The sequence below is a fragment of the Ictidomys tridecemlineatus genome, chromosome 9 (assembly GCF_052094955.1).
Source record: "Ictidomys tridecemlineatus isolate mIctTri1 chromosome 9, mIctTri1.hap1, whole genome shotgun sequence".
Lineage (NCBI taxonomy): Eukaryota > Metazoa > Chordata > Mammalia > Rodentia > Sciuridae > Ictidomys > Ictidomys tridecemlineatus.
This window is the reverse complement of record NC_135485.1, coordinates 90,126,429-90,132,952: the sequence shown is the minus strand read 5'-3', so window position 1 is coordinate 90,132,952 and position 6,524 is coordinate 90,126,429. Positions and strand designations below refer to the sequence as shown.

Sequence of the window (6,524 nt, the reverse complement as noted above, 5' to 3'; positions counted from 1 at the left end):
GAACCCCAATGCGAAGCTTCCACGTGGACCCTTCTCACAGGGTGCTAGAGAACGACACGCCAACTTTCTCTGATAAGGAGTTGACAATACGCCAACTCTCTCTGATATGGAGTTGTCCTTCACAGACCACAGCGGAGCCAGCGCCATCATGTAATGGCGACCACAGTCCGCAGGAACGGCTCACCACACCCATGCCTGCTCCCCATCCATCCCTACCTTTTGCCCCATCAAAGTTCCTCCATTTTTCCCATGGCACCCCCACCCATTATGGATCAGCATCCACTTATCAGAGAGAATATTCAGCCTTTGGTTTTTGCGGATTGGCTTACTTTTCTTAGCATGATATTCTCCAAATCCATCCATTTACCTGCAAATGCCATTATTTTATTCTCTTTTAATGCTAAGTAATATTCTATTGTGTATATATACCACAGTTTCTTTATCCATTTATCTATTAAAGGGCATCTAGGTTGCTTCCACCGTTTAGCTATTGTGAATTGACCTACTATAAACATTGATATAGCCACATTACTATAGTATCCTGATTTTAAGTCTTTTGAATATAGACAGAGGATTGGGTAGCTGGGTCAAATGGTGTTTCCATTCCAAGTTTTCTAAGGAATCGCCATACTGCTTTCCAGATTGGTTGCACCAGTTTGTAGTTCCACCAGTAATGTATGAGTGTGCCTTTCCCTCCACATCCTTGCCAACACTTATTGTTGTCTGTATTCTTGATAACTGTCATTCTGACTGGTACAGAATAGAAGACACAGAGACAAATGCACATAAATACTGTTATCTCATACTAGACGAAGGCACCAAAAACATACATTGGAGAAAGCCTCTTCAACAAATGGTGCTAGGAGAACTGGAAATCCATATGCAGCAAAATGAAAATAAACCACTATCTCTCATCATGCACAAAACTCAACTCAAAGTGGATCAAGGACCCAGGTATTAGACTAGAGACTCTGTGCCTAATAGAGGAAAAAGTAGGCCCAAATCTTTATCATATTGGATTAAGCCCTAATTTCCTTAACAAGACTCCTAAAGTGCAAGAAATAAAATCAAGTATTAATAAATGGGATGTACTCAAACTAAAAAGCTTCTTCTCAACAAAAGAAATAATCAATGAGGTGAAGAGAGAGCCTACATTTTGGGAGCAAATTTTTGCCACATACACATCAAATAGAATACTAATCTCCAGGATATATAAAAAAAATCAAAAACCTTAACACCAAAAAAACAGAACAACCCAATCAATAAGTGGCTTAGGAGCTGAACAGACACTTCACAGAAGAAGATATACATTCGATCAACAAATATATGAAAAAATGTTCAACATCTCTAGTAATTAGAGAAATGCAAATCAAAACTATTCTAAGATGTTACTAGGATTTTAGTAGGAATTTCATTAAATCTGTATTTGGTAGTATGGCCATTTTGACAATATTAATTCTGCCTATCCAGAGCATGAAAGGTCTTTCCATCTTCTAAGGTATTCTTCAATTTCTTTCTTTAGTGTTCTGTAGTTTTTTTTTAAGAGAGAGTAAGAGAGGAGAGAGAGAGAGAGAGAATTTTTTTTAAATATTTATTTTCTAGTTCTCGGCGGACACAACATCTTTGTTGGTATGTGGTACTGAGGATCGAACCCGGGCCGCACGCATGCCAGGCGAGCGCGTTACCGCTTGAGCCACATCCCCAGCCCCTTTTACCTATTTTGTTAGGTTGATTCCTAAGTGTTTTTTTTCCCCCTGAGTCTATTGTGAATGGGGTAGTTTTCCTAATTTCTCTTTTAATAGATTCATCATTGATGTATAGGAATACATTTAATTTATGAGTTTTAATTTTATATCCTTCTACTTTGCTGAATTCATTTATTAGTTCTAGAAGTTTTCTGGTGGAACTTTTTGGATCTTCTAAATATAGAATCTTGTCATTTGCAAATAGTGATAGTTTGAGTTCTTCTTTTCCTATTTGTATCCCTTTAATTTTTTTCTCCTGTCCAATTGCTCAGACTTAGAGTTTCAAGGGCTTGATGGGTGTCCCAAGATGGAGATGGCCATATGCAATCAAACCTACCGTCACCCTGGAAATGGATCTCTGGGTGCTGGCAGCAGTGGCATTGGACTACTTATAGTATTTTTAAAACTAGCATCTTGTGGGTGTACACGATAGTGAGATTCACTGTGCTATGTTCATATGTGTACATTAAAAAGGTCAGATTCATTCTCCTCTCTTTTCTATCCCTTCCCTTTTCCCTTTCCTTCATTCCACATTGTCTACTCCACTGATCTTTCTTCTATTCTTTTTATTTCCACCCTTTATTTTGGATTAACTTCTGCATATCAGAGAAAATATTTGACTTTTGACTTTGGGGGACTGGCTTATTTCACATAGCATTATAATCTCCAGTTCCATCCATTTACCAGCAAATTCTATAAAGTCATTCTTCTTTATGACTGAGTAATACTCTATTGTATATATACACCACATTTTCTTTATCTATTCATCTATTGGAGGGCACCTAGTTTGGCTAATTTGAACTGTCCTGCTATAAACATTGATGTGGCTGGTTCACTGTAGTATGCTGAGTTAAAATCTTTTTTTTTTCCTTATTAAAACAGTATTTATTTGTCTTTCCTCTGTCAAACCCTGAGCCAACCACTTTCCCCAGATTGCCTGGGGAGGTGTAGGAAAAAGAACGCACAAGGCAGACAAGACACAGGAAAAAGAATGCAAGGTGGAAGTTGCTCTTATACATTGTGAAGAGGATGTGAAAGGCCACCATCAGGCAAAAGAGCCCCGTGGCCTCTGAGCAAAGCCCAGAATGGCACAGGAAAGGAAATGTTGCTTCAGAGAAGGCTTCCTGGCATAAGCAATAATAAGGCTTCCAATCCCAGCCTCAGCCCCAGAGCCAGCCACCCCAACTGTGACAGCCCTCCAATGAACTTGGCTTCTATATTCATGTCCCTTGAAATGGTGCTGGTTTGGATGCTGCTGTTAGGGATAAGTGAGGTCAGGGGATGTGGTACTGCCCAGCTATTGAGGCTCTTGTATGTCAGTATCTCTGGTCAGTTTTCCTCTGCAGATGTGGTCAGCTCAACAACTGAGCTGTGCCCCTGACCAAGGAATGAGTAGAAAGTAACTTGGAGCAGGCATACATTTTCAGGAGATGAGGTCCATGGCAAGAGAGTTGCTCCCAGTGCAGAGAAGACAGTGAGGCTTAAATGTTTTGGATTTATACAGATGAGTGGGATAGCTGGGTCATGTGATGGTTTCATTCCTAGATTTTTTTTAAGAAATTTGGGAGTCTTTAAAAATGCTTTTATTTCTACTGTATTATCATGCAGGGGCTCAGACCCAGGAAACAGATTTGGGGGTCCTGGCAGGTGGAAGAATATGTCAGAACTCAGAATTGTAGACTTGCTTTATTTAGAGTTGGCAACATCCTCCAGCTTCAGCTTTAACCTCAGCCAGTTCCATTTTAGTCCCTGTTTTAACCCTATTTAGCCCCTAAGTCTTTTCTATAGGCCCTTTTTATATGCAGGCCAAAGACAGCACACTGAAAACAGGCTACATCAGTAGGCGCATGCTCACAAGTTAATGTTTATGACCTGAGTCTACACACTGAATCAGAGTGTTACTGCCCTTGACTAACCATGACATAGTTGGTTCCCAGCCCTCGCTACACACCAAAAACATAACACGGCGCTTTGTACCTCTGGCCAAGGGAATCTAACTGTAGCCCCAATACATATCTTTGATAATAATTTTGAAATAACCAAATTTATGTTTTGTTTGATTTATTGAACCAATGTTTGTGCTTTCACCTAGAAGCCACCATGTCATGAGGATTTTCTCAGTGTTCCCTATAATTTTCTGCTAAGGTTGTGTTATTCCTACCATCCCAAGTTAATCCAGGGTCATAGGTGAGTGGTTTCAGTTATCTGCTGTGACATGAGATCCCAATATTCAAATCTGCTTCTGTCCATGTCCCTATATGTTAGATGCAACCCTCACTGCCATGTCTAAATCCAAGTTTGGTATGTATATGGAAACCTGGCTTAGCTAATTATGCCATATAAGAGAAATATTGGAAAATAAAGTTTAACAAATGGGAAGTAGAGTCATTTGAATAGATATATGAGAATGGTCATATATTTTGGTCATATATGTGACTTTATATTGCATACTAGTGCCCACCAGTGATCTTCCACTATGAAGGAGGCAATAGCCATCCAGGTAAACAAAAGTGAATTGGCCAGTTGACACAGCCAGACTCTGTCATCGCTGACTATTTGTCATGATGTATACATAAAAGAAGCATCCATAATGATAGTGATGGAGGCTATGCATGGACCATCAGCTTTGGCTCCTAATTTCCAAAGGCATGAAATCTCCAGCCTTCCAGCAACAGAAAATATTGCTGGGTTCTGCATATGGTGCTGTCACTTGACAATAACAAGACACTTGATGACCAGCTGAATACAATTGATCCTTCCACCGTGGAAAAGACCATGATTCATTTTGATAAAAATAGACACATATTACATTTATGGGATTTGATTTTCCTTCCATTATCTGAAGGCCAATGAAACCTAAGATCCATCCCTATACGATTCCATACAATATCATTTCAGACCAAAGGGCCCACTTTATAGCAAAGTAACTGTGCAACTGAACCATTACACCAGATACACTCATTATGTTACATACTATATCAGTCAGAAGCTACTGGTCAGACAGGGCAATGGAATGGCCTATTAAAGGCAAACAGCCTAAGTATCCAATACTTATAAATAGATTTTTCAAAATGTGGTATATATACATAATGGAATACTTTGGGGGCATTAAAAAGGATAAAATCCTGTCCTTTGGATAATGTGGAGGAACTAGAGGTTATTATGTTTAGTGAAATAAACAAAGTACAGAAAGATAACAATTGCACCATCTCACTACTATATGAAATCTAAAAAGGTTGATCTCATAGAAGTTGAGAGTGTAACAGTTATGAAAGGCTGGAAAAAGTGGAGGATTGGGAGGGATGAGGAAACTTGGTCAGTAAATACTAAGTTACTGTTAGGAGAAATAAGTTCTGGTGTTCTACTTCACAGTAGGGTGAACATAAATGATGATAATGTACTATTTCAAAAGAATCTAGAAGAAAAGTTTTTGAATATTTTCAGTGCAAAGAAATCACAAATGTTTGAAAAAATAAATATACTTACCTAAGTTTGAACATCTGTAATGTACATATGTGTCAAAACATCATGTTATCACATAAATATTCACAATTTTATATGCCAATATTTTACAAATGAAAACAATGTTTTAAAAAGAAAAAAAAAGCATAGCAAAGGTGCTATTTGGTGACTGCTGTGGTTTGGATATGGAGTGTCCTCTCCAAAGTTCTTGCGTTAATGAAGGAATATTCAGAGGTGAAATGATTGGATTTTGAGAGCTTTAAACTAGTCCATCCTAGTTTGAATGGAGTGAGTGGTTGATAACTGTAGGCAGGTGAGGTATAGCTGGAGGATGTGGGGTACCGAATGGTTGATCTTCCCTACAGTTCTCCCTCTCTAGTCTCATTCTCTCTCTCTCATTCTCTGCTTCCAGGCCACCATGATTGGCATAGCTTTCCTCCACCTTGCCCTTCTGCCATGATGTTCTGTCTCATTCCCGGCCCAGTGCAATGAAGTTATCAGACTATTTACTGAACCTCTCAACTATTAGCCAAAATAAACTTTTCCTCCTCTCTATTGTTCTTGTCAGGTGTTCTGATCATAGCAATAAAAACCTCCTACAGTAGTGGTAATTTACCATGACACCATTTCTCCAGCACATAGTGTTCACTCTGATTCAAATATCTTTTTATCAATCTGGTCCCTGGTAAGTAGAACACATGAGTCCAGGAAACAAAGTATAGAATCAGAATCAACTCCTTTTATCATCACTCTGGACGACTCACTTGGTGACTTCGGGCTTCCCATTCTTACAACTTTGGACTCCCTTCTCTCAAAAGGGAAACATCTCCACCAAGGTACACAGCAAGAGCTCTATAGAATCTTATAAACTAATGTTTATGCCTTATGTACTCTGTGTTCCTCCTGTAACTGACCAGAAAGCAAAAAGTGGAGTTGACATATTGGCAGTAGTTATTGACTCTTTTGACCTGGAGAGGATAATATCTAGGGGACAGGGGTGTTTGTTTCATTCTCGCTTTATCACTTGGGCACATCTTGGTTCCCTTGGTCCACTGTTTCTTCAATAGCAGAATGCCACATACTGAGCAATTTATAAAGAATAGAAATTGATTTTCTCTCAGTTCTGGAGGCTGGGAAGTCCAATATCAAGGTGTAAAAGCTTCAGTATCTGGCAATATTGAAGTTCCTGCTTCCAAATTGTGCTTCTTACTGTATCATCACGTAACAAATGGCAGAAAAACTAAAGGGAGCAGAAACTTAAACTAGTTCCCTCCAGCCTTTTCATAACACCATAATCTTTGCCCTCCGGTCTTAATG

General features: G+C 39.0%; 1 pseudogene; it reads right to left on the bottom strand.

The window, feature by feature from the left end:
- Positions 1 to 1,368: 1,368 nt before the first annotated feature.
- LOC144366861 (ATP synthase F(0) complex subunit C2, mitochondrial pseudogene) lies at positions 1,369 to 5,232 on the bottom strand (annotated as a pseudogene).
- Positions 5,233 to 6,524: the final 1,292 nt, after the last annotated feature.